The sequence below is a fragment of the Varroa jacobsoni genome, unplaced genomic scaffold (assembly GCF_002532875.2).
Source record: "Varroa jacobsoni isolate VJ856 unplaced genomic scaffold, vjacob_1.0 scaffold_967, whole genome shotgun sequence".
Classification (NCBI taxonomy): Eukaryota; Metazoa; Arthropoda; class Arachnida; order Mesostigmata; family Varroidae; genus Varroa; species Varroa jacobsoni.
Genome location: NW_019213869.1, coordinates 3,702 through 15,302, shown reverse-complemented (window position 1 = coordinate 15,302; position 11,601 = coordinate 3,702). Strand labels below are relative to the sequence as shown.

Below are 11,601 nucleotides of genomic sequence, written 5' to 3'. Positions count from 1 at the left end.
GTACGCACAAACAAACAAACAAACAAACAAAAACAAACAGTGACAAAAAAACCGAAACGAACAGATGTCAGCCATTTTTTCCGAGCTGCTCATCAGTTTGTAGCGATCTATCTGTTACGCACCTGATCAGATCATCTTAATAAGAGCAAATAAGGTAGCGTTTACGACGAGAGCTAGGGGAGCCGGTATGGCCAATCGATGTTTTGCGTCAAAACAAGTAAAAGTGGAACAAGTATTTATCTGCCGAGGCCACACCAAAAATAACAACCGGAACAACAAGGAGACCGCGGCAGCGAAAGCGGCATCATCGCCATCAGACATGACTGTAGCGACAAGAACAGCACCAGCTGTTATAGGTTGTAACGGTACCACAATAGTTAAATGATGTTTGGTTTAGCGGCATCGTCATGATCAGGAGACGTCACTGATGCTCGCCAAAGTCGAATCATTCATTGTGACCATGTCCCGGTAATTACTGGATGTATGGGTACACGGAATGGCGCCTGCATGTGCTGATGATGGAAGCCAAGAAAGCGATCAAAAATGATCGAGGCGTTATTATTAACGATGCTAGTGGAAAAATCGCCAATTTCGGCTGCGCCATTATCAAGTAATGTGTACATGCCGTAAAAAGACAAAAATAAAACACGATTTCGCACATATCATTTTTTTTTCGTTCACTCATTCAATTTTATAACATCTACTAAATTTAGGGGTGCGTGAAATGGTCTAAATTTTCGATCGTATGAAAAAACATTGCGTTTCTCATCGGATGAAGTTATTGGCCACTCAAAAGCGATATGGGCAGTAGAACTCGAAACATTCGTTATATCAGTTATTTACAGCTATTTATTAATTTTACAGCTATTCGTTATCTAAGCAACAAATAAATTAGCACAAATGTGAAAAGCTCTGAAAAATATAATACCATATAATATCCAACGACAGTTATTTCCATCCAAGAAAAATCGCGTGCTAAATTGTCTACTCTTTGATCGTTTACGTATAGTTTTGCTAAACATACATAGCCTGGTTCTACAATTATTTCTTCCACTTTTACCAGCTACTGCAGTAATACTAACTATTCCACGCACTTGTTATCATTAGCATCAGTGCTTGATATGATAATTTGCCGAGGAGGTTTATCACAAACTTCTACCATATTTCCATTATCAAGGCCGCCGGCCAAACTCTTGATTGACGCAAGAGCTCAATGGTCGCACTGTTTGGACAGTGACAACATACTTCATCTATAGTTATAGACGAATGTTACCTGCAGCTAGCGACGTACAGCGAAAGTCGTAGACATGCCACTAAGACAGTTAAGTCAGGCCCAGGCATAACTTTAACCTGACGCTGCGGGGGCTTCGATATTCGCTCACTATTGTTACCGACAGCAAAAACGGCATCGTTTTTGTTAGAGCGGTAACAGCAGCCGCAGGGGCAATTTTGAACAAGGTACACAAAAGAAACAAACATCTTCTGTACACTTACCTTACTTCTCTTTGTTGTAATTGCCCACTTTTACTTTCCAACTTGTTTAGTGCTTGCGGGCTACAATCTTTAGACCTTGGGACTACCGACCTCGCACTTGGGCCTCACACTTTATCGAGCTCCGGGTGTGCTCTTATCTTATACTGCTGACAATCAAACTTCGGGCTCTGCTCCACCGTCATTGCAACTATGGCTATAGCCCGTAGTCAAGTGAAGCGTCGTGTTCATTGAAAGCTCCATTCACTCACTTAAATTGCAATATTTTCGCGGCCAGAGAGACCAAAGCCAACGCGTTTCCTTGTCATCATCTGACCTTTTGGCGGTCAGCGCGGGCACCTTTTCACGGTCGACAGCATTATTTCTACTACTATCCCTACAACCACGCCAGTACCTATTGGCCTAAGCACGACTACCGACTAGCACAAGGTGATACGACAATGCGCTATCATATAATAATGATATCTTTTTAAGCGGAACTGTTCGACACACCCTGTTAGAAATCGGCACCGTCTGCTGTGACTCTGGATCGTGGCCGCGCTGCCTAGCGGGACCTAGCGGAAATTGTCATCGCTACGTAGACTCTTCGTTTTTTTCCGATGTTTGATATATTTTAGTTACGAGTTATTGATTTGGAAATATCCTGCGAACGCCTAATATTGGACCCATTTTATTTTCAGAGCAAAGTTCCCACAGTTGGAAGTTCCAGTTCTCTGCCGTGGGTTTTTTCTGTTTCAAAGGGATTCGGCAGGCAGTGTTTCGACCGAAGTGGTAACATGATTGTCTAACGCTCTAGTTAACGTTATCTGTCGCTGGGGTAAGAGAATATCTAAAGGTGATTTTTCATCATCAAAGATAATAAAATCACTGTAAATGAGCTCGCTAGATAATAGGCCGCACTCCATTTCTGAAATCAAGCAAACTGAATTAGCGCCCCATCGAGCCATTGGATTGTGCGTGTTGCTTTGGGAGCAAAGACACTCGCCCTTAAAATGTCGTTAGAGATTTAATTAGGACTTGGAAGGGAGCTTGTCTACAAACAGGTAAGGCCCATTTGCAGATCTGGCTAGTGGGAATGGATAGGTAATAGATCGCTTGTTCAGCTGTGTAGCTTTAGTATGTGAGAACGCGTTGTCGACACGTGTTACATAGCTTCTAGATATAAAAATATTCGCTCAGGGCTTTGCAATCTACACAGGAACAGATCACTCCCTGTGTATGCCATAGCGAATCACCTCCGATAGTAAATATAAAAGTGCTTACTCTCTGTCTATCTATTCTACACATTAGCAAACTATATTCAACTCGGTTATATTATATCATATTAAATATGTTTGCTGTGCACTACTGTTAATAATGTTTTCCATGTGTAAAGGATGAAAGTTCTTAGCGATTTTCTTGTAATAGGTACTCCAGTGTGGTTCACTATTATTAAATTAATCCTCGCTGTGCCAAAGGCCGTCAGGAGAATATATATAGGTAGAATATTCTATATATATATATATAGAATATTCTATGTATATATAGAATATTCTACCTATATATATAGAGATAGAATATTTGCACATATATATGTGTGCAAATATAATTCAATTTAATTTAGTCTTATATATCTGTATAAAACAGCAAGACAGTTATGAATGCGTGAGGCAAATAGGGGGAGCAGATTAGTAAAATGGTTGAAGCCACGTCTAATTATCATATCTGTTTCAGCCTCAACGAAATGGTGTTAATTTAGCTTCATTGGAGAAATCGCTCGTCACTATTTTTCGCCCAGAAATTGCAAAGGTTTTACCGCACTGGGAATATGGGATTACTGGAAAAATGGCAAAAAATCAGCGATCGTAACGGCGCATATTTAGTGTAACAAGATTGTTTGAAGGTGTTGAAAAAAAACAACATTGGCTTAATAACTTCTCTGCATATATATAGGTATATTATTTTTAAATATGAGCTGTAGCTTTTTTTTCTAGCACAGTATAATTATTAAACGACGATTTTAATGTATTGTGAAATTATTATTGTGTTTTTTCGAAAAATTCAAAGATGTTTAATGTTCGTATCTTGTATTCCGCTCCTTCCCGTTGTTTCGTCGCTAGGATAGTATTGTAATATATATATATTAATGAAATAATAGGAATGGCTAAGAATAAACTTATTATAATTAAAGAACATGTCTTCGACCAATCTGCTCGTTCAGTTACTTGACGCATTCATAACATAAGGTTAAGTTAGATTGAATTATATTTGCATATATAAAATATTTTCTTAGTGAACAATGCTATCGGCCATATGACACAGCGAAGATTCATTTCATCCATAATGAACTACACCGTGGTGCCTATTATAAGAAAACGGCTGCGGGCTTTAAGAGATGGCCTCATGATGTCAAACTCGGGCTATACGGCGAACGCATCTCAATTCTCAATTGAAGTTCTCTCAGGGTGTATGCGGTCTGGCATTGTCATGGTCGAAGACGAAGTCTTCCTGATCATTAATTCCAGTCGATTTTTTTCTGTTCCTTGATAATTTTGTTAGCAATAGAGGCCTGGATCAATCGTATTCCCAGACGACAGCACCTGTTTAGTCCCATCAAACATATGTGGCGTAAGTTTTCTTGGCGTCAGTCTGTGGTTTGCATATTGTTGCCGTACGTGATCTAGTTTTCATCAGCCGTTTCAGAAATAACTCGACTTCGCCATATCTCTGTAAAGTTTTGTGAATAAAGCGAATGGGACACTCGAATATCAAGCTCTTTTTCAAACGATTTCAAACAGTCTAGTGCCCTAGTCTTCTTCAAGTTTAGCAATAGTTTTATAAACTTTTTACCGTAAGTGGTCAACCACTACGAGGAGCACCTTTCATATCGAAGTTTCCTGAACGAAGGTGACACAACCATCTACGGGCCATTATTTCAACAACAAATTTTCACCACAGCCAGCATAGTTTTTTATGGGTCTAGGCAGCAAGTGTGCCTTTATCGTGATAAAATTGTAAAAGAGAGAGAGACAGACAAATTTTCATTCGTGTTCATTTAAGTCATTCTATCTCAGGTTTGAATAAAGCTATTCCAGCAATTTTTACATACCTATTACTACCAGATCTCAGCTTTCAAGCGATACCAATGCAACTCATATAACCTGATACATGTGAGTTTAGTGCCATCTAGCTACAAAAACACTCACTGCTTTTTTCACCAACCCAATAGATGTATATTCTAATACTGAGAATATATGTTCATATACTATCCGTTCGCTGTGTTTCTCATTCGAACGTAACAAAAACTGGTCACAAATTAAGCTTTACTATCTGAGTCATGCAAGACGGTCTTTTTTTTTTTACCGTATATTCACTCGTCGATTCTCCATTCTCTTGATCTCTTCCAAGAGAAGCCGTCACTCCGTTCCCGCTAGAGACTTAAGTAAAAACACCATACGTCCATAGCATAATCACAAAGTCGAATGTAACACAATGATATTATATTTTTCAGCCATATCGCCTCGGATGATCATGCAAAACTATACATTGATACATGGGAGCGCGGGCTGGGAAAGACGCTCGGCACAGATCAGTCTGCTTAGCAGACTACTGCTAGCATACTAAAACAGATACAGTTCTCCTTCAGGTCGTCATTAGTCGAGGCCCTACGGCTGCAGCGTTCGATGTCACTGTTTTTTGCATTGTCTGCTTGAACACAAAATACATTCAATCTGTTCAACGGCATGTATTCGTCGTATTCCAGCTCCGCTGACGGAAACTGTTGATGTGGCAATAACTGATTTGGTCATTTCGTCAGCTTGGCGTATTAGAAATACAGGGCTAATAGTAGTAGCAGCGAAACAGTTATTAAGGCACTACTTGCTGCTGAAAAATTATACTGTCAAAAAAGTTATGGAAAAACTAGTTTTGTAAACGTCGACCGCCGACCACGGTCCGTTGCATGTTGACATCTTTACTAAATATGGCAGCGCAACTAAATTTCACTGCAACAGATGGTGAAATAAAGCCCGTGTCATAGTGCCACTTCCTGGGAAGACGTATAATAATGTAACGCCCGCTGAAAACGTTTCTTTAATTGATCCATAGCCGAAACACTCTCAAATACTCAGTTGTCTCGGTCGGCAAAACAACACTGAAGTGCTGCGGAAGCTTCAGCCGCAAAAAAGATCAACCATGTTTATTCCTACAGAGTTACGAAAAGAAATCGACTTCACAGACTAATAACAACAAACCGAAACGTACCATGTTCTTATACATTTTCTAATCTATTGCTGACCTGAATTGACAACTTCCATTCTCAGTAGAGGTATACATTCATCGATCAGAGTCAGCTACCTTTCTGAAACTCTTTTCAAATACTAACATCGTAGTCTGCTTGCAATTTAAACAAAACTCGCTTAACCCTATGGGCATGTTAAAAAAGCTAACACAAACCACAATATATAACGTACACACACGATGTCACCTAGAGTTTTGCCGAAGCACTAAGCAAGCGAGGTACTCTAGAGTACAGCGAGCCTATAGCATGTAACTGATTAGTGAGGTACGTCCAATCCGTGTTGAGGCCTCCCCCTAAAAAAATTCTTAGTTTGGAAGTAGGAAGCCATCATTATGACTGTACGCAACTCTAGCGTTTACGAAAAAATGCGTTTCATGAGTGAAAGTACTCTCTAAGGGATAACGTGATCGCAAATCTCCTGCGTTAGCAAAACTTAGATCGCAACGTATCCTTAAGATTAGTAGGCAATCGCGTTACCACTATGCCATCACGAAAATGGCCCTGTACTAAGCAGGGCAGCTTTATTGCGACCAATCAGGACAAGTTAAGGAGATCGTTTAGTACAAAGCGACGACGCGAAGACAGCTAAAGTTACTTATTTTCTATCGGAACTCTGTTTTCCGCTACCTTGTGCAGTACGAATTTGTATTAACGAACCGCGTTTACAGCTAATATGTTCTGTCTAATATTTCTGATTCAGATAAACGAATTATCGTGGGGGCACTGAAACGATTCAGCTATCATTAGTCAAAATGGAGAAGCTGGGCTGTAAGTTTTCAGGTATACAGAGTACGTGAAACCTTAGTGCCAAATTGACATTGAAAACGAGAAAAACCTAAAAGCTAAAAGTAGTAATAATAACCTCCATTTTGAAACATAATTATATTTTATATTTTAAGCTATCTCGATTTAAATCAGGTCTTGCATAAATTTATTCGATAAAATCAATATAGTCAATATAATTCTTGATAAATGTTTGTTAACTTTGATTTTTATTCGACTTATGTGGATTGGTGCAGAATTGGATTTTCAGGCCTCAAAAGACGAGTAGAAGTACAAAACAATGCAACGATACCGATAAGTTCAGATAAGAGGTACTAACTCGGCGACGATAGGATGTAGGTATATCCCGTGGTTCTATTTATCGATTCTACAATCATTTACTAATAATTGTTCAAACTGGCAAGGTTAATCTAAATATTTCGAGTTATACCGTTCTCCCGCTAAACATTTCTTCGGACGACTTCGGACCAAATTATACTAAGAGTCCGAGTAACAGCTATCTCAAATAGGCACCTTGTACCTTTATGCCACCTTGTATAAAGATCTGTCTTGGTGTTCAGTGTTTTTGTTTTAAGGGCTCAGTGCTTAATGAGTGCGAAGTTTGCCAAGGGAGCATGGTTGGTTTCCTTTACTCACCAGAGCAGATGTCCAAGAGTAAAGTCTTCTTATGTCCAATAGCTCCCTATAACCCGTCACTTCACAATTCTTCAAGAGGTCTATTTAATATAGGTTGTTCCATTAAAACAAATTAACACAAGCTTAATCCTTTGACTGTTGTTAAATTTGTCACTCGAAAAATTGCTCAAGCCGATTCACCATAGGTCGACTGCAGTAATCACAGTTTAGGTAGGAAATACAAAGATGCAGGCACAAAATGGAGACAAGTAGCTTCTTTTACGTTTTTGTTCACCTTTTCTTTTGTCGAAGTCCGATTATGCCCAAGCGCTAGGGGACTTATAGAATAACATGAGGATCAAATCAAAGCCAATGACACGATTCCCTACCGATCAACTGACCATCTGAGACATTTAAGAAATTATCGTAGCCTAAACAAATGCTACAGCCGTGTTTTCCTCGTATATTTAGTCGGGCACTTCTAGAGCTATTCATAGCTGCTACCACGAAAGGACAATATACGAGAGGTGTCCAGATGAAAGACGCAAATCATTGAGTGATCTTTAATTGTTTTTCGTGCTTTCAGGCTGGCATCATTTTGATGATTTGGGCAAAAAAGCTGTAGCAAGGTACCAGCGAACAATATACACCATTAAACAATTTCATGAAACCCAGTAATTCAACGTATAATAGTCCAAATAATAATAATAAACCGATGGGGCCACAACTACAACGCCGTAGCAGTGAGCACGATGTCCTCTATGGGATCTTAGTAGTCGGTCTACGATCTACTAGTAGTGCACTGCTTGTAATTATTACCGAATGGTATTGATATTTTTCGAGTTTTCGTTAGTGTGGTCAATTTCGTGATCATCGTCGTTTCGCAGTGGATTAGCTTCAGTCAGGGCATCGTGCCAGGACAAACTAAGAACTACGAACCACAGTCTCTATCGAAAACGCGGTACGGCAGCAGGCATAAGGTATGTCCATTGCTGGTACGCCCAATGTGCCTCGGACGCCCAGAGAATGGGAGACGTTCTAAACGCACGGACTTCGGCGTTTTTCTGCTTGCACTAACGCCTAAACAAAACTAGCCCCGCCGAACTCTCTCTTACCGTACTCTGGTGAACGCGTTCCACTTGTGGAAGTTGGGGCTTTGTAATTATTTAAATGACCTTTCGCTCCGCCTGCAAAAGCTTTTGGTTTTTGGCCTTTGGATTTCTTTTCGCAAGTAGAACGTAAAAAAACGAATCCGAATTGTGACACGAAGAAATGCGTCCGTTGGGCACCGACAGCAGCCCTTAAACGGTAGCCTTTCGTTCGCTGGTGATCATCGTTGCTGTCGTTCCATTTGTATAAGGGCTTTGAAGAGACTTAAACTCAACTTCATATATACACGGAATCAACACACAAAATGAATGCAGCTGTGGACTATAATAAAACAATAAATTGATAATTTCAATACTTTATACTGTGTCAATATGGGGACCTACAACAAAGCAGTATTTCAAATGCATGGATTTGGATCACGTATTTTTCTGGTTCACAATGGTTTTTAAGTTCAACCGTTCAACTTGACTCGCGTTGTTCCAGTGTCTGTGTTCGCCAAAGGAAAACTTTTTAAGACGCATTCGCTCTGATACTAGCATGCAGGAAGCCTTTACGTGCCAAGCCTTCGAATTGTCCACGTTGTCGAACCGTATCTGCCGGGCGGATCGCGCATTGCCTACTCATTCAATGATAGCCAGTGCAGCTCTGGACAACTGTAGTCGGAGTTGGTCGTTCTCGCCGTGAGGGGCTCCTTCGCGCTGTGAGGGGCTGTTCACGCCCCTACCACTCCGTCGATGCCCTCCCCACTTCAGGGTAGCTGCGCCATCGTCCGTCACCGATCGCGCCTGCGTCACAATAATTGTTCCCCCATTGCCGCTGTTACCAGTACAGCTACAAGAACTCCATTGCTACCCAACGCTGCGTTTGGTGTAGCGGTTTGCGTGGTTCGTGCGACACGCGCGTCAGGCAGCGGCGTCGAGGGTAGCTCTTTGTTCACTAACTGGACAGGAAGTATGTCGCGACGTGCGCTAATAATAAGATTTTCATTGGCGCTGCTGCCACTGCAGTGCGACGAATCCCACAAGCTGCGAATTGTGCAGGGGAGGATCGTTATCATAGAGAACGCGTTCGTTCTTAATTTTACTATGATGATGATGACGACGGTAAACGAAAGGTGGAGTGAGCGGATTGTTCGTGATACCGTTGAAACACGATGTAACCCGTTTAAGTACGAACATGTAGATGAATAGCAGCAAATTTATATCTGTATTATAATAATTCGGAAGATTGACGGAATTTGTAGTTAAACGAAAAGCAAACTATGTACAAACAATATCGCCCATTCTTCCCCTATACCCGTCTGAATAATGCGAGCGAGAGGAAAAATCATAGAATTAACAAGCGAGATTTAAGCATTGCAGTTACCTGAACACTTAAAGACGGCGAAATACTGCGGGAATATCGCATAACAATGCAACTGTGGCCAGATTAAGTTTGAATCCGAAGATAGACAAGAATCTTCACGGACGGGCCAATTCTTGTCCACAGTAGAGAACCGATAATTTGTTCAATATAGAAATTTTTCTACAATAATTCCTAAAACGTTTCTTGGATCTGAAGCTTTAAAAAGTTAAAAACGTTTGGTTTACTTGTAACAGTAATAGTGCCCACTATAGGTCTAGTTGGTCTTGGGATTTTCGATCAAGTAATCTTAGTTATGGATCGGAAAAACTAAGCCCTTTGGGCTCCTTTTTACGGAATATAAAATTACCGTATATCTAGCAAGCATCTTGTAAGCCACGGTAATTATTTCGACACCAGAAGATCAAGAAAATCTTCCAATATAGGGGAAGATCGCAAACTATAGTTTTTCATTTCGCTGAAAATAAAGTGCCGTCGTCATTTAGGCTTCCGTAATTTGAAATATATTAGTTGAAGTGTGCCTGCTATGATATTTGCGTTTAGTATTTCTACGCAGGCATCTTTAATTTCGCAGTAGGATTTTCCCGGAGAAGATCTTTCACCACTCCTTTTTCGCACCCCACACCGCACTTTAACGAGCGAGTCAGCCCCCATATTGACTCGCAAGTGGGTGCTCAAACGGAAAATGGGCTCAATGACATTAGCAACAATTACAATTACTTTATGTTTATGCCATTTTTGTTCGCTAGTTCATTTTGACCAGTCGGATCTCCGTTGAGACAGCGGCGCCTAGTCTAACAACGAGTATAGAGCTATAACAATGATATAAGCTTTGAGAAATAATGACTTTGCATGCATATATATATAGTTACCTATGGATACGTACGAAATCAAAGCAATCCAGTTCGGGCTGGGCGGTCAGAGCGATGAATGGAACACCGCTTTAATTGGAACGGAGAAATCCTTGAATTGTGACGTGCTGACGTTCGTTTTATGCTAGGACCGTTAGGCTGGCAATGCCAACATGCAGGTACCGGCAGCTGTTCCTGCTGGCATATCATTACTGCGTACAGAAAATGTGTCTCAGCTTCAATGAATGTTCTCGTCGGTAGATTCGGGGCGGGTTACGCAGCGTGGTACTATTGCATCCGTTTAGTTAAATCACCTGCTGACCACGACAACCATGAGACCTACCAATAAAACTATTTGCAATTTTCTGAGCAGGTTCGATTGGCGTGATATTATTTGTCGCATAGATCCTATACGCTGTGAAGTTGTTTTTTTTTTCTAATTCTCTTTAAAATTAGCAATAATTAGGTAGCATTTGCTCTATAGAAAAAAAAGGGTGTTCGACTGGATGCCATTGTACCAAATGACGAGAAACAAGCTGTGAATTTTATTATAACTAAGTCGACGGGAAGTATCTACGAAGTATCTAAAAGCCTAATACTAATATATAACCACGAAGCTCATAGTTGACTTAGCTCCGCACTGCTGATTCTTGGTACGAATAATTATCGGCCTATGTCGCAAATCTGAGATGTCATGAGTCAAGAGCAAGAAGTCCTTGGCTCATTCAAAAACCGCAAAGATAAGATTACATAAGTTCTTTTTTTTTATCTACATAGACCAGGTAAAACATATCTAATTCATGGCTTAAATTGATTCAAGTTTTGTTTACTTTACTTTTTGTTCTAACTGAACATAATAGAACGCGCTATAGACGCTCGATTACAGGCAGTCAATAACGAGCAATGTTAGGGCTCATCCACCTGTACTTGCTTTCATGTGCTGCTAAGCAGTTGCAGACTCGTGTATGTTCGTCCTGGCCTTTTCTCACAACGGACCAGATCAGTCTGTCGTAAGCTTGGCCTCCAGGTTAGTGCAACAGCTAAAAGGAGACATCTAGTCTGAGCTGTCTTCTAGCTTCTACCGTCCGCATAGAAGCGAACTTGTTTCGT

General features: G+C 40.6%; 1 protein-coding gene across 4 annotated transcripts in view; it reads right to left on the bottom strand.

Annotated features, from left to right (window-relative positions):
* Window positions 1-8,928, bottom strand: part of LOC111265388 (uncharacterized) — a 66,689-nt gene extending 57,761 nt beyond the window's left edge. For 2 of the 4 annotated variants that reach the window (XM_022842005.2, XM_022842003.2), the window contains exon 1: window positions 7,190-8,928. The gene's annotated coding sequence lies outside the window, so the exon portion shown is untranslated. Of the gene's footprint in view, window positions 1-4,833; window positions 5,269-7,189 lie in introns of those variants that run through there. The other 2 variants (XM_022842001.2, XM_022842006.2) reach the window with 1 other exon arrangement.
* Window positions 8,929-11,601: the final 2,673 nt, after the last annotated feature.